The sequence below is a fragment of the Cygnus olor genome, chromosome 9, assembly GCF_009769625.2.
Source record: "Cygnus olor isolate bCygOlo1 chromosome 9, bCygOlo1.pri.v2, whole genome shotgun sequence".
Taxonomy (NCBI): Eukaryota; Metazoa; Chordata; class Aves; order Anseriformes; family Anatidae; genus Cygnus; species Cygnus olor.
Window position 1 is genome coordinate 4,001,800 of NC_049177.1, and position 26,550 is coordinate 4,028,349.

At 39.3% G+C, this 26,550-nt stretch overlaps 2 long non-coding RNA genes across 3 annotated transcripts in view; one reads left to right on the plus strand and one right to left on the minus strand.

Moving 5' to 3' along the window:
• LOC121074862 overlaps positions 1–5,703 on the plus strand; it is a 32,609-nt gene extending 26,906 nt beyond the window's left edge. Inside the window, exons 2-3 of the long non-coding RNA XR_005822576.1 lie at positions 32–176; positions 1,070–5,703. This is a non-coding gene — a long non-coding RNA (uncharacterized LOC121074862). The remainder of the gene's footprint in view (positions 1–31; positions 177–1,069) is intronic.
• A 537-nt stretch (positions 5,704–6,240) lies between these two features.
• On the minus strand, positions 6,241–22,637 carry LOC121074861. Of its 2 annotated transcripts, XR_005822575.1 has the most exons (4): positions 22,037–22,637; positions 16,131–16,211; positions 7,436–7,522; positions 6,241–6,323 (listed from the first exon to the last, which is right to left on the minus strand). It is a non-coding gene; the product is annotated as an uncharacterized LOC121074861 (long non-coding RNA). The 2 variants fall into 2 exon arrangements; XR_005822574.1 differs by lacking the exons at positions 16,131–16,211; positions 22,037–22,637 and adding an exon at positions 8,012–8,227.
• Positions 22,638–26,550: the final 3,913 nt, after the last annotated feature.

The window sequence follows — 26,550 nt, forward strand, 5'->3', positions numbered from 1 at the left end:
CACATCATACCTGTATCCCATTTTCAAACAGGATGCTAGAATTTGGGAGACAAAACTAAGGAACCCAAGTTTTCCAACCTAAGTTTTCCAAGCAAGGCTTAAGGGACATTTTGAAGTATAAAAATGCTTGTGCCTGGACGAAGCAGTTTTCAGAAGTGCCTAATAAAATTACTTAGGTAATTGAGTTTAGAAAAACTTCTCACCTGTTTGTTTTTTTTTTAATGGATGTGATTCATTTATATATATTTATATTCAAAGAAAACACCATATTCCTTGCTCTTGCTATCCCATTCTAGACATGGTAACACAGAGACTAGTGAAGTCTTTAAAAGACTTCCTTTTCCCTACCACCTCTCTAAAAGCTGCGTAAGCAATTACCTTCTGCCCCAGTTACAGCCATACAGCCTTACAATTGCACAATGCAGCCCAGTTACTCAGGTTTTACATCAACGCCTCAAGACTCACTGTTGAGAAAAGAGCTTGAGATGAAATAAAAGTAGAAACTGGTAATAATTTTTCCCCCCTCATGTCTAGTTATGCAACATTGACTCAGAATCAAAACATTTGCTAAATAGGAAGCTTCTTGAATCATGACTTTTAGCTTAATTTACACTGAAGGTTTCAAATGAGATTTATTCCTCCAAGCATTAATCCAGAGATGAATTGTACACATGGGCATGGATGTTAAGTGGGAACATTCCTTCTCAGTCATCAAGCAAACAGTGTTGAGCTATTTTAAAAAAGTAGTAAATAACTTAGAGTAAGAATGACATCTTTTGGATTTTTGCTGTGTTTAAATTGGCAGCTTAAACCTTTATCTTATTCTCACTGAATTTCTACATAGCCACAGTTATGCAAAATTAACCTTCTACATCTGAAGACTAGGTGCCTGATCTTCCTTCTGCAGTGATTAAACCAATATGCTCCCCTTGGCTTCAGAGATGGCAATTCTGCATTTCTAAAGATTGTTTCTTTAACTAAATGGCATTACATTTCATTTCAGACCTTAGCTTGTTAGGGACTTTGTTTTTCAGGATGCAAAACTAACACGCATTTGGTTTGTTTCTAGAAAGTGGGCACAGAGACCTATTAGTGCACAAGTTTAACAGAGATTAGATGCAACACAATCACCTGCTCGACAACCATTTTCAAAGAGAAAATGGTTTGCCCCCATTTGTCCACAAAACAGGTAAGGACACAATCATGAATGTGATTAAGTGTGGTACCAAGCGTGGATCATATGCTCAATATCAAGTAATTCTTTCTTTAATCAATTCTCTCACCTTCATTCACTTTAACACTGCAAGCCTGTCCTGTCTTGCTGCACTAAATGTTGTGAAAACTCATTACAGAGGACTATTTGTCCTCCAAATTCATAATACAACAGTAAGTATTAAATACACTTGTGATACAATCTCTAAGTTATTATATACCACAAAGTTTTTTCTTCATCTATGAGTTTAATAGAAGTTATTAAAAAAGGCTGAAAATTGCTTTTTCCTGAAATAGCTTGTTTATGCCAAATGTCATTCTATTTAGCTCAGACTCCACAAGGACACTTTGCCTCAATCTCCTTTGCATTTCTGAACACTTGTCCATATCTGCAGGTAAATATTTCAGTTACACAAAAAGACAGCAAAACCACGTTAAGTTTCTACATTTCTTGTAGTGGTTCACCAGAATTTTAAAAGAATTAAGAGACTGTGCATTAAGAAAGTTTTCACTGAAAAAAGTACTTTAAGAAGTCTTTGGCTGCAATTCTTAGTGTCTTGAGACTTACTGATCATTTCCTTCCTACAGCAAAAGGGCTCTCAAAAGAGTAGTTTTATTGTGGAACTATTTGCATATACAACTACAGCATGCCAAAACTATGCGTTTGAGCACTGCCACAAGCCTTGATCAGGTTCTCACTGTATGGTTCAGAGATGAGAGTTAAATCAGGAAACTTCTCCTGCAGCAGCGTCTCCATTCTAAAACACCACATTTCATCACGAAATAGAAGAGCATGCCACAGTCCTGTCCAAGAATACACTGTGCCAATGTTCTAACATTGCTGCAGGAATTGGTTGCTCTTCCTAAGCTTTTCAATAAGGTTTGAACACCATCTAGCAATGGAGTTACGGCTTTCCAATTACAGAAAATTTCACAATTGCTCTTGAAGTTCAAGCATGCTAGAAATACTTAGAATTGGCCCTACACAGATATAAATTGGTCTGAGCTTTGAGATGGGCTCCACATTACAGATCAGCCTGCAGAACCAGGATTTACTTAGTACTAAAAAAAGTGTTCCCTTGCTTTCAAGACCTCAACAGGTAACTGAGACACTGGGAACCATGTCAGAGGCTACCCACACCTGCAGCACTCAAGGCATGAATCGCTCAGACAACCTGAGCACCCACAGAAATGCTGCTAGGGCACCCCATCCCACCTGCAGTGTTATTGCTGGCCATCCAGGTTTCTCCCTACTTCTCTCCCTTGCCCAGAAATGCCACCTGAACACAATGCAAGCATTGGCAGGGACTCCCCCAGGCTGTGCAGATGCCCAGCAGCCAAGGCAGTCCTTGAGCCATAAAGCAGGCTCTGTCCACCTCTAACTACGTTTCCCCCAGCCATGCCCTGAAAACTGTCCCTGCTTTATGTATGATGCAGTGGAAGAGCTCACAGCACACCCAGGAAGAGTGACTGGTGATCCCATTCTGACCCCCCCACCACTGGATCCCATCTCACAGGTATTACAAGAGAAAAACTTGATCTCACTGAGGTCCACAGCACTCATTAATGCTACCCTGAGGAGGGACAGCTGGGGCCACAGCAGTTTTTGTATGAAGTTGAAGTGCACCCCTAGAGGAAAAAACAAGACTGCTCTGTAGTCTGCATGGCCATGCTACATTAAACTACCAAATGGAGAATTAAGCTCTTCACAAATTAGAATTACTCCTACTGGATAGGCTACAATAATTTCAGAGAAATAAATACCTATTTTAAGGGGAATTTGACAATTAAGATGTGTTGGGTTAATGGCATTTAACAGGTTTTTCAGTGTGATCTAATGAATTTTGAAATACAGTCTCAGGTTTTGCTGTAGAGATGGCTCAACCTCAGCAGATCCCAAGATAAAAATCTTTTAGGGGCATTATGTACTTAGCTGACACAAATAACATTTTAATTACAGTTAATAAGAGTCAGATTTTGTTTTGAATTCCATGATGTCAAACCTGGCATGCTCCTTTAAGGAGTCTGTACAGAGAGCACAATAGATTTTTCTGTAACTCATCTAGACTTTTTTTGCTCATGTCAGTTTGACCTTGAAGAGAACATGATGTCCTTCGAGATTCTTATTTTAAAGAAAGTCACACTCAAGGCCAACAACTCTTTCACTACAGAGACCTCTATCTTTAGCTGGTGAAATCTGTTGCTTTAACATGGATTAAAGACAGCATTCCTTGTGCTCCCAGTTTGCAATACAACACAAATACAACTGAGCTCTGACTTCAGAAGCATCACCACCACTATGCCCCATGCTAGAATTTCTTGTATGAGTGTTGGGAATCTGATAAGATAGGCTATTAAACACAGCAAGGGGATGCAAATCTGAACAAGCTGATTTAAGGCCTGGTCTTTTAATTAGAAAGAAACAAGTCTCAGGTTACTACAGTTTGAATAGTCCAATTGATTTCGGCAAGCATTTTTATGCATTATCCGTTATTAAACTATCTGCAAATTGGGGCCATTACACTAACAATCAATTGTAACTGCTGTCAGTTAATTCATTACATTTGCCCACATGTAACATCTGTTGTTTTTATTGATACCATAAGCTGTCCTTCAGATTTCATTATCCTGCAGCAGTTTAGCAGATAGCCATGAATACTGCCGTAACCTGACTAGGATTTCCTTAATTCCACTGAAGTATTTGGTGAAATGAGGCTGACAATAATATTTTCCTACCATTACTGTTCCGTGGAACTGTGAGCAATGTAAAAGAGGAGTTCAGAAAATCCACAGGTCCAAGTTTCTCTATGTACTATGTTATTCAAATGCACATAGGTGCTTTTGTTTACCTGATCCAGAAAGCAAATACATAAAACTCAAGCTCAGTAGGGATATTTATCTAAGATAAATAGCTGATAATTTGTGTTTGAGTTACAGCATCTTTTAGAGAGAGATTCAGTCATAGCTTGAATACTCTACATGTTGAAGAAACTACCACGTGTCTAGGGAAGTTGCTCCAGTCATAACTATCCTTGCTAATAAGAGACTCCCTTGTTTCTAGTCCGAATTAACATAGCTTCGCTTTTTGTCATTGGATTTGTGTCTTTTCCTGCTGAATGTAAGAGCTATTTTTCCCCTACAACACTTGTTGACTACTGTCAGCTCTTAACCTTCACCCAGAGAAATTAATAGACCAAGTGGAAATTTGTCAAGGCACTGCATTGCCACGTACTCTAAAATTGTGGGTTTCTGCCATTTTTTGTATTTTGATGTATGCTTTGTGAAATCTCACACCAAAAGGGACAACGTCAATTCTACACATTCAAGAACATTTCCTCACCTATCGATGTTCGTGCTCAGTGAACAAATCCCCATAAACTTGTCCTCGCACATTAGAACTAATTACTTAAATATAGTAGCTTTATAACAATGAAGTAATTAGAAAATTTAAAAACAATTAAAGCACATAGACATCTTGGTACGTAATTCCCACTGACAGGATGAAAAATAACATCATAGATTTAAAAGCATGCAGCTTTAATAGCTATAGCTTTACTACAGCCTTCATCTACTGTGAAGCTTGATTTTTACCCCCCTGGGATCGATATAATTCATAGATTCTTTCACAAGCCCATACAGAAAAGTTTGTATTTTTTCTTCATTGGGATTCAATGATGCTTCCACCATTGTAATGTTGGACATGACTAAAGTAAGGATTCAGTTTTATCAAACAAGAATTTCTTATAACTGCCCTTTACTTAAAAGAAGCTAGACCAAGCTCAAGTATTTTTAGAATGCCTGATTTTATCTAAACGTCATATTTGGGCGTGTCATTTTTAGCTTTAGGCTGCATTTCAGTTCCCAGAACCCTAAAAAAAAAATCTCCCTAACAACAAAACCACAAACTTTTGACATTTTTCACCCATACTTAAAAAGTCAGTTTGACAGGAAAGATGTTTTCCAGTAAGGTCTGTATTGTTGGAAAATAAATGCGAACAAGTATTTAGTTCTACTTGGTGCTCTTTAGAAATGGCAGTATAATCCCCTAAACTTCTGAAAACTTATACATGGGAAGCAATCACTCCAAACAGCACCTATTAACCCACTCCTTAGCTTGAGCAAGTTTCTGTGTCAAGATGTCTCCCAAGAAACTGCAAAAAGCAATCGCTTTTCAGCTCCCCACATGTGTACCCTGCTTTTTTTATTTCTTCTGATTCTCTGGGGATCTCACTGATTTCTCCTGAGCTGTGTACATACACGCACATGTGTACTCATACATATGTATCTATTCTGGCTGACTGCCTTTTTCTTTTAAAAAAAGTTTCTTTGACCAGTGCACATGTTCTCTTCCTAGGCCAAATCAATTACTATACTGGGCTACAGCATGTTGGGCTCAGTGACTTCTCCCGAAGTTAGTTGCATATGAATATCACTGCACCTCACAGACACAGGTGATGCTAGTTTCACACAAGTAGAGAGCAATTCAACCCAAGATCTATAAAATAATCATGAAAACATTTGGGCATGTTATCACCTACTTTACAGCCTTAACATAAAAACATTCAAAATTTATGGCCACTTAAGTTGGTTGCTTTACTGATAAGGAAAATACTACAGAAAATGAGGGTAGGGGATTTCTGTTCCTTTATGACAGAAGCAACACAAGATCAAGATCCAGGGCAGCTAAGTTCAAGACTCATTAAAAATCTGGGTGACTTAATTACCAGTATTAACAATTAGAAGCCAGGCACACTGTGAAGATATATTTAACGAAACCCATGCCTCAGGCACTAGAGATGACATGGCATTTCTTCATATTTAATGCATTGCACAATTATTGCAGAAGATTTTGGCCTTCTGCTAAGGAGTGTCTGTGTACAGGGGACTGGGAAACACACAGGGAAAAAGGCCTGCTCTAGCTGCTGTAGCAGGTGCCTCTACCTCTGAAACAGTTTCAGCAGTGACATCTAGGTGAAAGAATACAGGATCAGTACAAAGGAAATTAAACCCCGTCTTCCTTGCCTGTCACAGCTTTCTCCACTCCAGGAGAACAGACAATCAGAGTTACTGTGGAGGTCAGCATAGAAATAGCTGTGCTTAATTAATTCAACCTAAAGTTTAAAACCAGATTCAAAAATTACATGAAGCAGTGATATCGAACAAAATTTGTTACTTATAAAATTCGAAAGACTTGTAGGGAAATTGTAAGAATCTGTATAAGCTTAAAACATTAAGTTTTTGTATAAAGCAAGAACCAGAAACACAAATAATTTTGACATAAGAAAATATTTCAAGTTTCTGTAAAATTTCTTTTGAACAAGGAAGTTTGCCTCATTAACATGTACTGTGAGAAGCTACATGAAAGCAGCTAGGTGTGTCCAGTCATACACTAAACCGGATAAAATGATCAAGCCACTTTTAGGATTTATTCACAGGGTAAATAACTATGGCTTTAGCTCACAAAGTAACACTTCCTCCAGATGCAACATGGAAACCACCAAAAGTCTGACTCATTACTACAAGTTATAAATCACAGATTAAGTCTTGATGAAAGTAGCCATGGAAGAGCCCACACAGTTTTGAGATCACTGGTGTGGTATAAACAGCTCTAGCATTAGTAATCATATTTGATGTAGTTGAAGTGAATTACAACTTTTCTGAATTACCATGTTAGACTCACAGGGTTAAATAATGAAGGTTCAGTTAGAGACCTTTTCAGAGCTTATTCCTGTTAACAGTACAAGCTTAAAATTTTAAAGCTGCTCTTATTTTTGAAGGACTATCAGAACACTTCACAGAAGTGTTTTTCCCCCACTGTTTTTTTATTACATTCAAGCACATGAATTTCATGAATTTTCTATCCATGACAGATATCGTTAAATAGACACACCATAACTAAAAACATTGTTTCAAAGTCCTTTGCATTTTGAATCAATTATGGAAGGGTCTAAACCAACATAAGATAGAGGTACAATTTGTCTCAAAGCTGCAAGAAAAATTAAAAATAGTGTCACTCTAAGAAGTTCAGGCAATAGTGATGAAACTGTTTTCCTTTTAGAGTTCATATACCACTGATATTCTGAGAAAAAAAAAAGACATCAAAAGGATGATCACATATTGCTCCCAATGAACGTTAAATACAAGCACATTTATATATAATATTGGCTTTTTAGATAGCAATCTTAAGTGTCTGAAGTGAGCCACATAAAAGGACCTGACTTACCTTCACCTAGTTTCCAGGTACTTCATTGCAAGTCTCCCTTGCTCTGGAAAAAATGACTTGCTTCTCAGTCCACATCCACTGCCTTCCCTAAAGGGGAAAGGAGAGCTGTATTAGCAACACAGCCACAGCCTCCAGAGCCTGCAAGTGGGCCATTAAGCCTGTTCTAGAGCTAGCCCACCTTTGTTCCACACCATCCTGCCTCCCATCAGGGGGTCTGTCTACAGGAGCAAGGACCCCACATTTTCCATCCAAACCCCAGCTCCTTGGGAACAACTGATAAAACAGCCATACACACAGACATGCCCTTTCAGACATCTCACTTGTTCAGTGCCATAGGTGGGTCATCTGAAAGCTTAGATTTTTATCCTGATTCTTTAGTATTAGTGCTAACCTTGAATAGTTTTCTCACTTGGTCCCTAGTCTTTTTTCAAGCCATGACAGGACATCCTTGGAAGACCCCAGCATTTAGCAAGCGCTTAGCTCAACTCCCAGGGGATTTTTAACTTACCACACCGAAGAGAAACACCTCAGTAGCACCACTAAGTAACACTGCACCCCTTCCCCAGGCCCCCTCACCTCCAAGGCACCCAGAGGCTGCACATCACAGAGCCAAACCCAGCTTCACACTGCCCACAGCTTTCCTGCCCCGCACATGGCAGCGGAGAGGCGAAGCTCCCAGGACAACTGAGCCTCATGGCCCGAAACGATAGCAGCTCCAAGAGAGGCCCAGGTGCTCAGGCTGGCACATTTATCACACCTGGGGGTGGTTAATCTGGCAATTGTGGGTGCACTTGGATATTGCACATGAAGTAAAACTTTTCACCCCATCCCAAACAAAGCTGTCTTTGACATCAATACATCCAGATATACCTGAGAAAATCTGTTTTATCTGGCAGACCATTTTACAGGTGTGTATACTGTAATTCAATAGGATTGCATGACTCACTCAGTAATTAGCAAGAAGCCTTTTAACAGGCACAAACAAGATCCTAGGAAACTAATACCTTCCAGGAAACTTCTTTCTCACCTTCTAAGAGTCACATACCAGGGTGAGGAGCAGCTGGCCAGGCTGCCCATGAACAGAGACACCTGGCAGGTGCCACTACAAGGTTTCTGCAGAGCCGAATTCAAGACATTACCAATAAAAATGAATTTCATTGTATTCAGCTGTTCAGAAACAAACATATGGGAAAAACAGAACAGGCAACAGCAATGGATCTACACTTGTTAAGTATATTTTGGTTTTGATATTCATGTATTCCTATGCAGAAGTTAAAAAGTCATGGCAATACGTATACTGTTGTTTCTAGGAAATGTTGATTGAACTATACAGACCTTTAAGAGGAAGATGTTGGAGTCATCACACCTGTAACAACTTTATCATTCAGCAACAGTATAATTGGGCAAGGAATCTACTAAGGGACCTGCTGTGAAACAGTGCCCAATGTCAAGAGGAAGAAAATATTTGTGTAAAAAGTGCACCAGCAGCTAAGGAAAATGTGTTAGCAAACCTCTTGGTATTGCCTTTGTTAGTTGAATTTCAGTTTCTGTCTCCCTACAGGGTCATTGCTATAGGCAATACAAAGGGAGAAATAAGCCCTGGACTTGTTCAGGTGAACAGAAACTCACACCCATTCGAGTCACCCTTGGCTTGTTCCACCTCAGGTTTGTGATGAAGTAATGCAGACTAGTTTAGCTTCTGCCACCCACTGAAGTCTCAATACTATCTGATAGTCAAGTCAGCATTTGTAGGGAGAGGTACCAGCCTTCATTACCACTGGGAAAAAAAAAAAAGCTGAGCAGTTTGCAGGCACTCAGCCTCTCAGCCCAGGGCACGCTATGCAGAACAGAAGCCAATTTCAGACCTGAAGAGAGGCTGAGTGCCTGAAAGCCTGTCTTTTTCCAAGAATATCAATCTAATAAAAACTATTACTTCTTCCCACAGATCCTGCCGCCCTCTTAGACTATCATGGTTTCAGAAGTGATCTTACAAGCATCTGGGAGCCACTGCTGGCAGGGGCAGCTGAGTTCCAGCAGTGTTGCCTGTGCCAGGCCATCCCTCTCATTTGCCAGCCAGAAATAAAAAGATGTGCTCCCTGTAAGAGGACTTTGAAGGGAGGGTGGCCATCATGTTCACCACAATTAGAGAGAAGACTTGTAAAAAGTATGCTATGGGATTATAAAAGAACAACCTTGCTACTTTTTATGTCTCTAGTTCAAAGCTGCCAAGCCTCTCTTTCTCTGCTGGAGTAAGGCTGATTTAGACCACAAGATACAGATTGTTACAGATAAATTGCCAACTTCAGGCCAAAGTAGGAACAAAATACAGTTTTTAAAGAGGCAGGTAGAGCTCACAGAGAAATGCATCAACCCTTCCCATTCATCTCTGACCTTTTACAGAATATGAAAACTCAGTCAATTAAAGAAAACCAAAACTAAAAAGCCAAACCAAAAACCCCAAACCAACTCCAAACTTTTTTTTTTTTTAGCTAAACACTACAGCTGGATTTACTAAAATTATAGTCAAGACCACTGGAAAATTGCTAGGGTGATAAAACAGCTTGTATCATAACCACCACTTTCATTCTGCTGTGTGGTTTGAGAACTCATCTAGTTTACTCTTGGCATTTTTCTTGTCTGAAAATATGTTGCTACATGATCCTTAGTGGTTAAAACTATGGCTGAGTCATTCTAGTCTGCCACAGTCAACTTATCCTTCAGAAAGCCTGCTCCCACCACAGTGTTTGGAGAGTGATTGGACATGCTTTAGCTCCTGTAGAGCCTCCCACAGAAGGAGACTGTATATCCACAGCTTGCAACCATACAGGAAGTTTTTTTGGAAGGCACTAGCCAAGAAAATGAAAGAAAAGTGTCTAAACAAAGTAAGAGCAAATGCAAAGCTTATTTCTGTAGTTGTTAGCCTCTATGAAATCTTGGCCAGAGAGTATTCTAGAAAACAGACTGCTTCCTGCACATCTCATCTTCCACTTGTAGGCTCTCACTGAGAGATGAGGATCTCTCTACAGCAGATCATCCGTTTGACTGATTAGTCAGATGGGAAGAAAAAAGGGATGCAAGAGAACCAGGACTGGGAGAAATAAGAGACTGAGACAAGGTCGACTGAGAGCGTTAAGTGGGATGGAGAGGGGTGAGCCTGCCAAAAAAGCTCACTAAAACACGATCACTTTCCATTGTCCTCCACTTCTGCTTGCCAATACTGCATGGGTATCCCATGCTGGTCTGCAAACCCAGCAGACCATTATTCCCCTGGCTTCTGTCATCACATGCTATAAATATATATGCTTTGAACACTAAAGATGTGGCAAGTATCCCTCTGGAGACTTGCTGGGTTTCCATTGCATGTGCCACCCATGAATTAAGACCCCAATTCTTTCTCATGAATAGCTATTTCTCCCTCCACGGCAATTAAAACTTTAGAAGTCCCTGAATGTGTTGAACTTTCATGTTTTATCCCAGAACTCAGCATCCATCTCATTTACTATTTGGCACCAGTTGGTTTATCATGGGAAAAGATACCAAATTGTTGGTGAGATTAGTCAAGCAAAAGCAAAGAACCACATCAAAAAACAAATATTTAAAGCAATCCTATGAAAAACTGTTCTTAGGCTTTCATTCCTTGAGTAATAACAGATCTTACTGGAAGTATAAATTCAGATATATAATCTTAAATGATCAGAGAAGTAATTCAACAGACTGTGCTTTCAGACAGCTCAAAGACACCATAATAAACTTAACATATTTACTGCAGTCCCTAAAGATCGCACAGCAGAAAGGTGTATTCTGTACTGTGCAAGGCCTACCCTAAGTCTATTTCATTCCACTTGGGCATTTTGTTTCATCTTGTTTTCACTGCTTTTAAGTTACTTCCTACCTGTCTGTGAAAGACAGCTAGGTACAGCCTGTGTAAAAGAACTAGCCAGCTTTCTTTAATTGTTCTCCCTGCATAGCTAGATCTCACAGTAAGTACAGGTAGACTTTTCATGGTTGAGTAAAGTTGCTGGAAGCTGGTGGAAGTAGGCTCTCTCCAGGAGACTCCTGGCAGTTAACACACGTAACAGCTGCAGTGAAGGAAAGAATCCCATGATCCTGTGCTGGAGAAGCAGTGAAGCAACATAATGGCCAGGGTTTTAAACAATTTAAACACAGCAGCTTTCTCTGGACCAAAACAACGCAGTAGCAACATAAAGCATTTTTTTTTTTTTTTTTACCCCATGACTTTTGCTTGAGCTATACAAGACAAAATATAACCATGAAGACCTGGCCCAGAACACTGGCAATATCTTAAACATCTCTGAACAAAGCCCAAGCTTTATCAACATAAGCCCATGTATCCTTTGACAGAATAAAAAGTGAAAGAAAGCAAAAACTATCATATGTAAGCTGTTACCAAAAATTAACCACAAGTATCTTCTTTTCCAATTGCAGGCAGAAATTGTGGCTATGTTGGACATTCTGTGGCAAACTTCAGCAAATGCTGCAGTTATAGTGGCAGATACCATATGCAATACTGCCAATTCAGAAAGATGGTTCCTACATATATGTTTTAATACCACCTTCCTGAAATGCACAGGTGATTGCAACAATGTTGTCTGAAATTTCTCAGGTCCATGATGCAAGGGTAGACCAATTACAGAGTTAGGGAGTACGAGGTGTGAGGGGATGTCTTCACTGCCAGACAACTGAGCTTGCCTCTGTCACCCTCAGGCTTTTCACAAAATTTTGAAAAGTTTCAGACTATTCAACATGAAATAAGAAAAAGCCAGATTTAAAAAAAATAAAATAGAAGCGTTTTCTAGATGGATGTTTATGTTGTCAGAGATGAGCCCATAATGTGATTGCAATACTAAATATAATCTTTAGATTGTAACACTATATGATCGTGACAATAATCAGCACATGTAAAGTTAAACAAAACCCTATTTTTCCCTAATTTGAGTGCACAAAGCATCTGTGAAATTCCTGTAATGCCACATTTTTAGTTAGCGTCTTTTTAAATTTGAGTAGTTTTAATCGTTTTACATTCACAGAATACTTAAGTTGCCAGTATCTTACATGTTACGCATTTATAAATGTTTAGACTCTTTTAGCTTAATGCTAGGTCCCCAACTTTCCTTCCCCTTCAGTAACTCTCAAAACTCTTATTATTAACAGCACAAACAAGAATAGAAAAAAAAAGGAATCTTAATAGAAGATAAGGGTAGCAAAAGAAGAAACATTCACTTAGTCCCTAAGGAACTGAATAGTTACGTACAATGTAGATTTGTCAGGGAAAAACCTATTGACTTTGTTGTTCACGTTGAGCTTCAGATGGTAAATAAACATACGAAAATCAGATTTGTAGGTGAGCAACAAAACAATCCACCTGCCATAGCCTTAGTTTCTATCTCAAACCAAGGAAAAAGTCTACTAAAAAGATATAAGAACTAAGGTGTTGATTGTTTTCCTGATATGATGCCAGAATAATATTGGCATGTAACTAACCTCTAGAGCTCAGAAATTAATTTGCTCTCTGGGATCAATCAGTACTAATACAACGGAAAGCAAACTGTGGAAGGCATCCAAGGCAGAGCTCAGTAGCTTTCGTTTGCTTTGGCTATACTCATAGTTTATCCATTGTCTATACTCAGCTTCTATCAAATCTAACTGCGATCAAATCTATCCTGAAATTTAATTTACAGGAAAATGAATAATCCAGAAGCTGAAGCCAACAGGTATGATACTGTTTCCCAGAAAGAGACTGGTTTTGTAGTTCCACTATTGTAGAACACATAGCAAGACTGCAAAAAGAAGGGTAAATGAAGGCATTTGTTCACCACCTTTACATGAACATGTATCACAATCATATATATATATATACACCAAATTGGATCAGCTAAGAACTCTTTAGCCATTGAATAAAGTTATTCTGCTGCTGATGGATGGTTGCACTCCAGCCATCCATAAGCTGAAAAGCAAAATGCAGCATAGAAGTGATACAGGTGTTTGCCTGCCTGGAGACATTTCCAGGTCAGGGAACCTTTCCCTGCCCTACTAAGGCAATTTTTTGACCATTTTTGGATGGCTGGGGTCAAGGTATTGCTGCTGTTTCAACAACTAAGTAAAATTCTGTTTGTCAGGCCACCTATTGCTAAAGATCATGAAATTAAAACTAGAAAGTGTTCCCTATTTTCCATTAACCACAACAAAACTTAATTTTTTTTAAAAAAAGGAAATTAACTTGCACATCTCATTTTCACCACCCTCATTTGATTCAGCTCAGCTGGTATTTTTTTATTATTATTATTCCTGGTTATATCCCAATTTAATGGGCTTTAGACTTACAGTGGTCCAGAAGAAACAAACTGAGGAAGCAAACTCTCCTGTGACCCATCAGGTATCTTGCATGATCATGCTTGAACAAAACCAAAACAATTTCAAATTAAGTTTTACACTATAAACATACAAACAGTCCCAATGACAGCACGACTTGCATTTTCCTTTGTTGGTCAGAAGTGAACTTCAGTAGTAAACAGTGGAGTGCCAAGTTTCCATGTCTGAACACTGAAGACTTAGCCTTGTTATTAGTATGGAATAGAGAAAGGTAGACCTAAGGCAAATTAAGCTAAGCCTTTTTCACTTAGGCCAAGATCCAGAACTCTCTATCAGCGTTTAACTCACATTTGTTTCAATCTCCCTCAGAGAATTAGGCAACTACATATGAGGTCTGCTTTTAAATAACCTTGTGAACCTGGGACTTAATTTACAAAGTGCTTAATGGAGGTTAAGGGTAATTTATTTATGAATATTCTCCTGTGTTTCCATTCCAGAAACTGGGGCTGGCATTAAGTTAACTACTGGAAATTGCTTTGACAAAATATGGACTCATGATCTAGCGCTGAACTAGCAACAGTCAGTGCTTTCAAGAAGAGGTTTTGAGCACATTTGGACTAGCAAAAAAACTTTATACTTAGCAGAAGTTTGATTTTTATATTGAAACCTCTGGAAATGACTTAGAATGTATTTCTGTTTTTTTTTTTTATATCAAGAAAATATGCTCCAAGGTTGACTGATTATAAGCTCAAACTACACAAGACTGAAATAAGTGACAATTGGACATAAAAAAATCCAATCAATTCCTAATAACTCCTTTATTCTAACTTACCCAAATTCACGTTTGCTTCTGACAAACTTGTTGGAAGAGCCAAAATCTCCTAGAATATGCATGATTAAATCTTGGAGTGAGGTTTGTTCCCTCAGCCATTCCTTTCTTAGAGCTTCTGCTCCCTAAGATGAGAGGCTCCTTAGTCAGACCTAACTCAAGTTTTTCAATACTCAGCCTAACATTGGAAATTCTGCTTTTTACTCCCAAAGGCAGGAAGGGATTTCTACATGCCAGCTGACCCCACACACGCCTTCGGCACATAGCAGGTGTGCACACAGCCAGCATGCCTCCTACCTCCTCATCGCTTAAAATCAAAGCAGCAATTGCCAAAACAAAGCATGTGCAACAGTGACAGCAAAACCACCAAAACTTGTTGTAATCCATGCTTATTTACAAATGGTCTTTCAACAGATAACAGCTTTCACTCATGAAACCTGGGATGATCTGGAGTGACAGAACCACAAACACAAGCAAAGCTCACACGCTAGTTAACTTTTCCAGTAAGCCTGGAGTCACACTGCAGCACATCAGAGCAGTTCAGATTCACTTTTGTTCTCCTCAAAGTAGTTTTACCATGCCCACATTCACTGTGTATTTAATACATTTTAAAGCACTATATTCCTCTTTAAGAACAAAACTCAAGAAAGACCTATCCACTTTAAGACATACAAAGTTGATTACTAGTTTAAAAACCATTACATGGTTACACATTTTTCTTAAAGTGCTTCTTCACTGAGCAATATTTATCATGTAACTGTAAGTGGTTTTTGGTGTTGATATATAACAATTGGCATGAAAACACTGTTCTAATGAATGATCCTCATGGTTTCTGTAAAACCCAATGACCCTAAGGAAAGGGAATAATAGATTATTTTTGTATTGACTTTTTTTGAAGCTGTTAAACTTTTGTCTTTTTTCTTAGTGTACACACTTCAGCTCATGCAGCTTGCCTCAGTTTATGTCCATACATGTTCTGGCATTTGCTCTGGCATAAAAACAGAAGATATATTTGTATTGATTAAATTCCACAGTGGTAACACATTTATTTTGACTGATTCTTGAATTAGGTCAGAGTAATGTAATACTGTATTGCTAGTTTCTATATTAGATGCTAAAAATCCATTATAAGATACTGAAAGTTATTATGCAATCGTGAATGAAGGTTCTTCATTTTTTCTTAACTAATCAGCCTTGAAAAAGCAGAAATTTTGCATTAAAAAACCCACAAACTAAGGCATGGCTTTTTTCTTTGGTGAAATTTAGCATCTAAAGATTCAGCTCATCGTCACACAGAGGATAAATGAAAGGAAAGGGTAAAATGAAAATATGGCATGGTTCTTAAGGGTTTGGACTTGAGCTTTTTCCAATGACGAGCAGCTTTTGGGACCAGAAATTTAGTTGGCTCCTACTTGTAATTAGAGGCAAAGTCCTGGAACTAACTAGTTTCATATAAAAACTTTCAAAAGGTTAAATATCAAAAGGTATAGAAAGCCAGTGACACAGCAATTTGGGGGTACTGGTTTTGGAATTTACCTTATATTTAACGATGAGGGCTGCTATGGCTTTACAGCTCAGGATGACTCTCAAGGAAGAGACATCACCTCTGGTGCTTCCCTTTAATTAGAAGAGTTGCAAGTTATTTGTAGTTCCAGCAAAAGAAACAATTCAAGCCTTATTCTTCCATATTCTTCTATATCTTTGAAACAGAATGGAGCTCCAAATAGTTCACCTGCCTATTTGCAGTAGTATCTACCTAGGGAGGTCAGGGCAAGATTAGCATCTCATCAGTACTGCTTGCTGACCCAAGATATTCAATTAACTTCCCAACATGCTGGTTAATTCAATGAACAATAGGACAGTAAATTAGAAGGATAACATGAAAAATGAATTGCTTTGCTGACTATAAAACTGGAGATATTTTACCAGCTATTTTCTCCTTCCTGAAATAGTCTTCAATGGAAGTTTTCACAAGAGACATTGATTGCTCAGACTTAATTCGAGGTGAAGTTTTCCAATTTCTACAAGAATACTTGGAAATCTTTCCCAATAAATATATAAGCATGATTTACAGAAATTTGCTTCATGAAGATTTGATGGTTCAGAGAAAACTGATACAAAATACACTAATATAACTGCTAGGCAGCAGCCCCCAGCCTAACTACCACTCAACAAAAGAAAATCAAAACAAATCCAAGAATTTTGGTCATAAGACCCTGCAAAGTACACAAGCATGAGCTAACTTCTGAAATCATTAATCATGACAGCTAATTGTTGCCTCTACAAAGAGGCTCACCAGCTTCAGCATGGTTTCTTATGTGCATGCAGTGCTCTCCAGAGTGAGCATTTTAGCAGTTTTGTCCACAATCTAGGGATAAAAGATATAAATGAGCACAATACCCAGTCTTCATGAAATTAGAGAGATCTGTGTTCCTACTGTAATCTGTTTTGAAGCATCAGGGCAAGTGTTGCTAATAAGAGACAGAGGAGTTACCAGCACATACTTCCCATTATTCAAGCACAGCCTGTCCAGTAACCAGGCATGGACAAAGTGATAACCAACAAGACAGAAGAACTGTTGTTGTTGCATATTTGATGTAAAATATCTCAGAAAAAATGGCAAATTATATATTTTGGCAGATTTAAATAAAGCTTTCCAGGTGCTAAAAGAAGTAGAATGTCATCTGGTTGTATCTTTGTGACTAATTGAATTGGACAAAGTGTTCTTGTAAATATTGTATTGTGATTTGAGAGCAAGTATAAAGGAAGCAGAAGAGTTCTGATTTCAAGCAACAGAGAATTCAAGAAAACCCAAGATTAAAAGTCTTGCTGGTAATACTTGAAATTACTCAACCTAAAGTAATTTTAAATTTAGCAGATGGAACTCTCTAATGACAAAACTCAACATGATTAATCTTTGATTTAAATACTATTTTACTCCAAAGTGTTCAAAAAAGCTGAAGCCAAATATTGTAACCATAGCTAATTTCAAAACAAATGAGAACATTGCAACATAGGATTCAAACCAAAACATGGAAGCTGAACATTAAACAAGGTCTAGGAGAAAAAACAGTCATATAATTTAAAGTGTCATTCTAAAAAAAAATAATGGACATGAAAAGCAATTTTAAGAAGTCTAGTTAGAAAAGGTAAATGAACAGGTTCTCGTGTAATCAAATCCACTGAGTTCTACCTGAAGTGTCAAGTTGTGTAACTGTAGAGGTAAGACAAAAGCTAGTTCAGAACCACGACCTAGACTCACCTCAAAGAAGAGGTGAAAGAATTAATATTTCTTTGAAACCCTCAGTTACTTTAGTGCATCATAAGCATCAGATTATTATAAATCTCTCACTAGAAGTATCTACAAACAAAAAGATTGCCAACAGCACTACATTTTTTTTCCTCAATCAGCCCAGTCAGAAGTGAATGTGGTTACTTTTTTCTGATGGAAAATTTTACTATTTTAGGAAATTCTGCTAAAAAATACTGCTCAGGAAATTGACAGGCAATCACCAAAAAAATATCATTTAAAATTGAGGAGGCCTGCAGGCTTAAATAAATATGTACCTGCCAAGCAGGAGCGCGGGCAGACAAATACATATATGACTATTTCTGAATTTATCAACCAAAGGCTGATCTACTCCCACTTGTGGCCCAATAACTAGTTTGTCAATAAGAAAGTACTGTGTAAATATCAGTTCAAGGTAATCATCAATGTCATTAATTCCAGAATAGGGAACAAGTCAACAAAAGCAAAAAGCACCAAGGCCCCTTATACCACAATAGTTTGCGAAGAGAACAAATACATACATCACGGAATTGTACTGATATTATTGCCTTGTCATCCACAGAGAGACTTTTAGTATTAAGACAGCACATGCTTATTTTAATCATCCATGGCATAAGCATTCAGGCTATGCCATTTCATTTTTTACTTTGCCAGAAGGAATACTGGTGTCACTGTCTAGTTCTCCTCTTCTGACATATCTTGGAAGGCGTCTTTCAGTATGATGTAGATTAAAATGCTGTTATCAGTAGGAAATGGGATTGAATCCAACAGATTCATGTCATGCCCCTTCCCTGCCCCCCAAGAAGGAATTTTGTATAGGAAAAAAGTAGGTGCTACATAAAGAGAAACATAATAGAAAAAAAGGGAAGATAATCCAGAAAAAGAGATAAGCAGTGAAAAAAAATCTGAACTGGCTGACAAAAGGAATCTCAGTTGACAGCTCTCAAAATTTAACACAATACAATTTGTGAAGCTCAGCTGGATATTCCAGGATGAAGGAGGCTGCCTACAAGGCCTGTAATATCTTTGATCCTGGGGCAGGCCCACTGAGATGGCAGCATTCACCCCCACCAGGCACAACACTCCTTCTCACGGCATGGCACTCCTTACATAATGCTATGTTGGACAAATATCCAGCAAACATCTCATAACTGTCTGGAAGGTGTCATCCACTCCTGCAGAAACCGATGAAGTTTTGAATGTTTTCCCCCCTTGCTCTGAAGGGAGGTAAAAACTCAGAACTGGGGGGTTGCTCTGAAGAAAGGGGATTCTAAAAAGCATTATTTTGGGAGAATCACAAGAAATTTTCCTTACCTTAGGGAAGTATTGCTCTAGAAAATCAGAAAGCAGCGTGCCCGCTGGCCTTGGGGATATAATCAGATAGATCCGATTGCTTCTCATTCTTAGGTCAGGAGCATCTAAGTATAGACACCTAAATTTTTCGGCATAAGCTTTCAGGGACAAAGCTACTTCAATTGAAAGCTTCTTTACTGTTCACTCACATGCCTCAAAAGGCTGGGAGCCTGGATTCCTCCTGCAGGTGATACCTCACTCTAAGCTGTTTACACCTTTGGCATGTCCTGAACCTGGGTGCAGCCTGCTACAAGCTCCCTTCGTTATGGCAGTTCTCATCACTGGGCAATCAGGAATACAGGATGCTGGGCCTTGCCTCAGCAGCACCAAGCATTTGGAGTGACACCATGGACCAAGGCTTCTGTGAACACCAGCTGTTATCCCACCCAGCAAGGGGATGGGGGAGTAGCAAGTGGAGTTGAGGACATCTTTCCTGGGAGGCAATGGGAGCAGAAAAGCACTAATGAAAATCAAGACTCAAAGGAAAAAAAGTAAAAGATATGAACAAAAAAGATATGAACAAAGTAAAAGATATTTCTGCTGCAGCAGAAATACTTTGCTTGGAAATCACTTCTGGATGTCTGGAGCTAAGACATGGTATCACCTGGTTAATAAGCTACTTCATGGATTTGTGATCCTTTGTCAGCCTTGTACACAACCCCTTGCACATTTATTTTTACCATTCCTGTAGCAATCGAGCAGAAGCACTGAAATCTTTGTGGTTTTCTGTTCTTGGAAAGGAAGATGAACAAAGCAAGTGCAATCCTGCCTTGTAAGTATTCCAGCAGAGACACCTGATGAGTGAAAGTTCTGATGAGGTACTGACAGCTAGAAACTCAGACCTATAATCATCCTCGGGGTACTTAATAGGCTTAACTAATAACGCCTTTAAATACCAGCTTCATACAAGCCATTAGTTGAGTCATAGATCTCTGTGTAAATGAGTACCTGGGAAATCTGAACAACTCTTGCATGACATTTTCGAAAGCTGAAACGTGCCTTACGGAGGAAGTTTCATTCCCTGGTGTAAGTCATTGCAGACCTGTATCAGGTACTGCAGACAGTACCAACCCAGCCTCCTGAAATTAAACACAACAGCTCATACATACGATCAGGAAGGATCCAAAATAGTCACGCAATAAGCAGGGGGTGACCGTAAGTGTAGATAATTGAAATGTGATGCCAAGTGGCTGTTGCTGGCTCTGGGACAATTTCCGACCTACTCGACCTGCCTGAGAACAAGAGACCTCCAGACGCCGCTCTGGAGCAGGTTTCTGCACAGCTCAGCGCTGCACCTCTCTGTAACACCACAGTAACACCATGCCATGCATTTGTTAACACTTAGGGACAGAGATGCACCTCTATTCTTGCTCAAAGAACACTTGGGGTAAATACACAGTGTTCAAATACAGAGTTTTCCAGTCTTAAGAACTAACTGAAAATGAGTAGAACACAAGAAAGCAGACAAGTGTATTTTCTTTCATTTTAGACTTAACCTTCCTTCAAACACCAATTGTACTTCTGGTATTTTAATATTTGGCTTGTCCTGAAGTTTCTTTATGGTATTCATTTCTGGAGATGTGTATATATATCTTCCATTTTAATTATAGTTTCAAGGTACTTGTTAACTTATGATTAGCACAGTGCGAAGCTGAAGGGGAGCATCCATCGGGCCCAGAATAACCTTGTAATTTTCTCCCTGTTCTCAGCTTTCTAAGCTCTGAGGCTCCAGATTGTTTGATTCCTGTTTGGATTTTTAGCCCATCATGAACGTGACACAGTTGCTAAGATACATATCAGTCTACACCATGTTGATACAATATTATTTAAACACTTTAAAGGGCAGCCTAACAGTTCTCTATAAACACACATCTCCGCTGTAAACTGTTCTCAGCAGAAACAAGCAGCCTGACACCAAAATTAAATCCAGGGTATTTCAAAGATTACTGTGCAAGGCTTCACGAGCATCCTCCCACGACCACCACAGCACCTCACAGACAACACGGGTGTGTTGCCACCCCTGCTCTAGACTCAGTGCGCACACATCCCCTGGCGCGATGCCCACAGCTCCGTATCGAGTGAGATTCTTCTCCTGCTACTGCTGTCACAAATATGCAGGGAATTTGATTTGATGTTAGCAGCCCAGGGACACGAGTTGCTTCAGTAACCTGCCCAAAGTCAGCCCAAGCAGAGCAGCTGGGGCTGAGCTAGGGTTCCTGCCCACAGCCCTCACGTGCTGCCTTGCTGCACACCACCACACCACTTCTCGTGCAGCAGCCAGGGGCCCTGCTCAAGGCCAAAGACCTTGCTGCACCATGTGCTGGTGAAATTTCAATTAGAAGCTTATAAAGCAAGGCAAGAAGTTCACATGGTCAGGAGGAAAATACTAGGAAATATTACAGGCCAGGACTGGTGCAGCTTCCTATGTGACCACCCAGTTTCCCTCTGCATCCAACAGCACCCTGCAAACAACCAATAAACCCCAGCAGCTAGCTCGCCACGGGACAGCCCTGCAACAACACTGATTTTAGTAGCTGTTACAAAAAACAGCAACTCCCATGACCATTTCCAAATTTCTGAAGCTAGTGAGGAATATTTTAATGGCAAAACATCCAGACTTCAGAAGTACATAGTTGGGGCCCAAGTTCCAAGGACGAGAATCTCTCACGGTAGCTGCCAACAGTCATCCCCTGCACCAAACTGAACAGTCACAGCAACAGAACACGTTTTCAAACCAAAAAGTTATCCCAAAACGGTACACTGTTTTCAGTGTGGAAAAAAAATTCTATTTACAGCATACCTTGGTGAGTCCAGCATACCATAAGCCTCAGAGCTATTTCACAAGTGCCAGGCATCTATGTAGGCAACACAGGTGCTCTGAGTACCTGGAATTACTCTCCCACTTCCTCAATAAATGGTTGCTTTTTTTAATACATCAAGCATACCAAGTTTCTTTGCATTGGCTTTAAATTATAACAGTATCTTTGGCTGTTTTACCAGTGTTATTTAACTGTATTATTTAAGATACTGGTAAATATTTATTACCTCCCTGTAATTCTTACTTCCTCCACTAGAGCACATCCAGTCTATTCATAAATATTTCCTATTTTTTTGGATTAAACTGCGATTTTTTCAGTGCTTTATTTTCTCTCTCCTGAGCACATAGAAAATGCTGCTTTAACTCCGCTTCTACCTGGTTTCACCTCTGCTTAGATGTTTCTGTTCAGCCTGTGAAGCAGTAAGCTGAAGATGCTGAGACAGCAGCAGCCAGGAGCCCAGCTCACCAGCCAAGCCCACAGCCACCAGGCAGGACAGGGCTGCAGTAGAACTGAAGACCAGACCCACTTCCAAGCTGCTTAAAGAAGAAACAAGCCCCCTGGGCTGAGTTTAAATGCAGCTCCTGGGCCCACGGCAGGTGAGGTGGGTGCTGGAGGCTCCGGGTGTTGCTCGTCAGGACCGATAAGGAAAATGAGTGTCTATACTGGCCTGACACCACACACACACAGCCAGGGGTGTTGCAGTAGGACAGGAATGACAGCAAAGTGTTGCTGCCAGGTGAGATGCAAGGTCAGTTATTCAGGAGAGGACAGAAGGGTGGCCTACAGGTGTACAGCTTTTAAGTTAATACGCTCACTTGCCTGATTCCTCGTTAGGCACTTGTGAGAATCCTCTCCAGAACGAAACCAACAAAATACTCAATATCTATAACATATAAGGAAATACTTTTTTTTTTAATTTTTGAATATTTTTCCCGAAAATATTTTCAACCTTCCTAACCCAGGGAAATTATAATGTATTGATTTCTTTTGGGTGCACAATCTCATCTGCCCAAAAGTTCTCAGTTACCATTTGGGCAAAGACCCTCACCAAACTCTTCTCATAAGCATCACAAGCGTGATGTCTGGATCAGTCACATGTCTACATTAGTCATCTGCCTTCAGAGACCATCAGGCCAGACTCAGGAAAACATTGTGAGTCGAACGATGGAAATAATACAGTGAAAGCAGCAAATTGAATCAGCTCTGACAAAGATGACCTGTCTCTCTGTTGTGTAGAAAGACAGAATAGGCTATGACACTTACTGTTTGTTTCCACATGGGTTTTTAGGCTCTCATCATTTTGTGTGCTTGCTCTTCACAGAACAACTGCTCTTCATAAGTCTCAGGGCTTGTTTCAGGGGCATTTTCTTAATACTCGTGATCTCCACTGACACTATGCCCACAGACAGTTCTGAAAGACTACACCATGGCCACTGACCTAGTGTTAATGTGTCACCAGGTCCACTCCAACTTTTTATTTTTTCTTTGCAGATCATACAATAATTTTAAAACTTGTTTTTAAAACACGTTGCCAAAAGGAACAAGGTTTTTACTCTTTCCTACTCCCAGGTCCTAAACTTCATGAACAGCACCAAAAAGTTGTTTTTGACTTGTTCAAACTTTTATATTAATGTAGAACAGCTACTTAATGTTAAAAATGCATTTCAAAATGTAAAAACATCCTGCTTTGGAAATAAAATCATAGGACACCCCAACATCCAAGAACTGATTCATATTTTTTAATCAAAAACAGAATTTTCTTATGTTTTGGTATCAATACAAAAGGATAACTAGACAATTTTTTTGGCAAGAATTTCCTAGTCAACTGTACTTCCTCTTCTATGCACTTATCCTCCTGGTATGTCCTAACATTTATAATATCTACACAAGTTTTTCTTGGCCACATGGTATTTCATTCCATTGTTAACATTGTCCCCCCTCCCCAATGAAAATGGAAAGCAATCCAATTAATATCTTCCTTAAAGCCAAGGCTGAGTGATACAGTAATATCAGACCACTAATGGCACGAATTACCCCACCTGGCAATCCTTCATTCTTCTGCTCGTCCTGCCAGCCTGGAGCAGATGCTCGCCTCCTTTCTGCACAGCCACCAGCACTCTGCAAGCCCGGCAGCACCTCCGAGCACATGGCGAGTGCTCTGGGCTTTCAGCAGTGCGAGAGATGGCATCAGTGGCCAAATTATTGCACACATGTAGCCGCCTGCTGTAAGCACCTCTCTCCTTGTAAACTGACTGTAGTTTCAAAAAAGTCACTTGCTTCAGGAAGTATGGCAGGAAAACTCTTCTGCTGCCACTTAGCTTTGCAGGCGTTCTCTGTTTTCTTTTCCCTAAAGATGTCTAGGAGGTAGGATGACATGGAATACTTTATTTTTTATGAAGTGCTAAATGACAGAAGACATTACCACTTGTTGATGCTCACAAAGCATTTTTTGTCATAGTAGGGTGTGGCAATTGCCAGGCCTCTTGTGTCGGAGACAGATGACCATGGAAAAGCCATTGGGGATGAAGGAGAGCACAGAGGAAGCACCTGGTCACAACAGATGACACCTGCTAGTACGAGGGCCTTGCTGCAGAGGGAGGGAGAACAGAAACTATTCTCTAGTCCTGCTCTGATCTCATGAAACAAACCGTGGAAATTCAGTAAATAAGAACCTTATGGAGACTCATGATGTTCCAATCAACACATTCTAGGATCCATGTCACACTATTAAATATTTGTGGGTAAATATTTCCACTATTTTTTAAAGAAAATAAACCAAAGTACTGGTTTAAGATCCTGGTGCTTGGATGAATATTGAACTCAGCATACATTCTTCATCCTGAATTTATCATTAGTAAGTGTCCCCACGTGTTCTTAGGCCACGATGACACTCTCTAGTTAGGAGTTATGAGGAGGGCGATAATGTGAGAAAAATCAATAGTGTTATTTTAAAATGTTCAGCCATGAAAGAACAATCAACGCTTGAAAAGACCAGAAACAATCAATTTCAATGAGCAGTTAATATTAGGTAACAAGGCAGCAAAGTGATAGATAAAGATTAAACTGATGGGAAAGAATATTTAAAGCATTAATTAGATACACTAGAGCTTAATGCCCCCCAGAAGAGTTTTTAAAATAAGGCTCTATCTTAAAGTTTCACAATCCTTTGCAGAACTGCATCAATCAAACAGCACATGACAAATGTGACACTGAAAACTATTTTTTAAAACAATTATAATTTGTTAAACTAAAGTACGTACTGATGGCTGGATTCTGCAAGAGTAGATGATGACTGATAATCCTTTCCCCCTATGAAGGCAATGTTGTACTCCCCAGAATAAAGTTACTCACACGCCTAAGTGCCTAAATCTATGGTAATGTAAATTACATTGTTAGGATTTCGAGCTGGAGCTGTCCTAACATAAACAGTATGACACCTTCTTAATGTGAAAGACATGAATGCCAAAAAAGCAGATGACCCTATTTTCTTATTCTTATTCAGAGGCACTTGGAATCTGGTAACCATTTTCTTGCACTATATGCATACAAGTGGTACGTCCCCTCTTTGTCATGGCAAACCAATGTATTCTTTATTTCAGAGGTTTACAGGAGAGTTTCAAGAGAAGAGAAGCATATCACAAGACATTAAAATAAAATTAAAAAAAAAAAGGAGAAAAAGAAAAAGAAACCAGCTAATAGCAGGAATCTGTAAACCATCTGTAAGGTGCAGATAATAGAAAATGGGACTATATTTAGAAATGGGGGGAAGGAGGCAAGGTCATACTCAGGGCTGAGATCTCCAAAGTTTAAAATGTTCTCTGAAATACAGTGAGACAGGTTGACACTGGACTCACATTAAGGCTTTGATTTACCTTTGACAGTATCAGACAGCCAATAACAGTCTACCTAAAGATAAATCAAACTGGTATAAAATAATCTCTGTCTAGAATAAATCTAAGAGTGCATTCCTCTTAGCTAGCACAGCAGTAAATGTAGCATTAATTATTCTTCTCTGTTGTATTATCAAGTGCTCTTCAGTAGAGATACGATTTGAAGGACAGAGGACTCTTTGTCATAAGCAAAAATCCCAGGTCAGCATTTTGCCTGATTTCCTATTAGTTTGTCATGGAAACAGTATAAAAATTTTCTAGGACACGCCTTGAACTAGCAGAACATGTAACAGCTATATTTCACCATACCAAGACACTAAACAACCCTTCCCTCCCCCAGACTCACTAATGTCACTTCACAGAGCATTCATTTATCTTGTGGACATATAGAGAAAGGAACACGTGAACAAAAAGCACTGCATATTATTTTTTTCAGAGAGAGGGGAGAAAGGTGATTTACATGTGGTAGAAGTCTGTTACCAAAAGCAGTTGTGTCTCTGTGGAAATGAAATAGGCAGTAAGAAAACTTTCTTACAGAAGTACAGAAAGCCTGAGCTCAAATTTGCTTTCCTATGTTCCTGAAGGTGAGATTATGCTTAGATTAT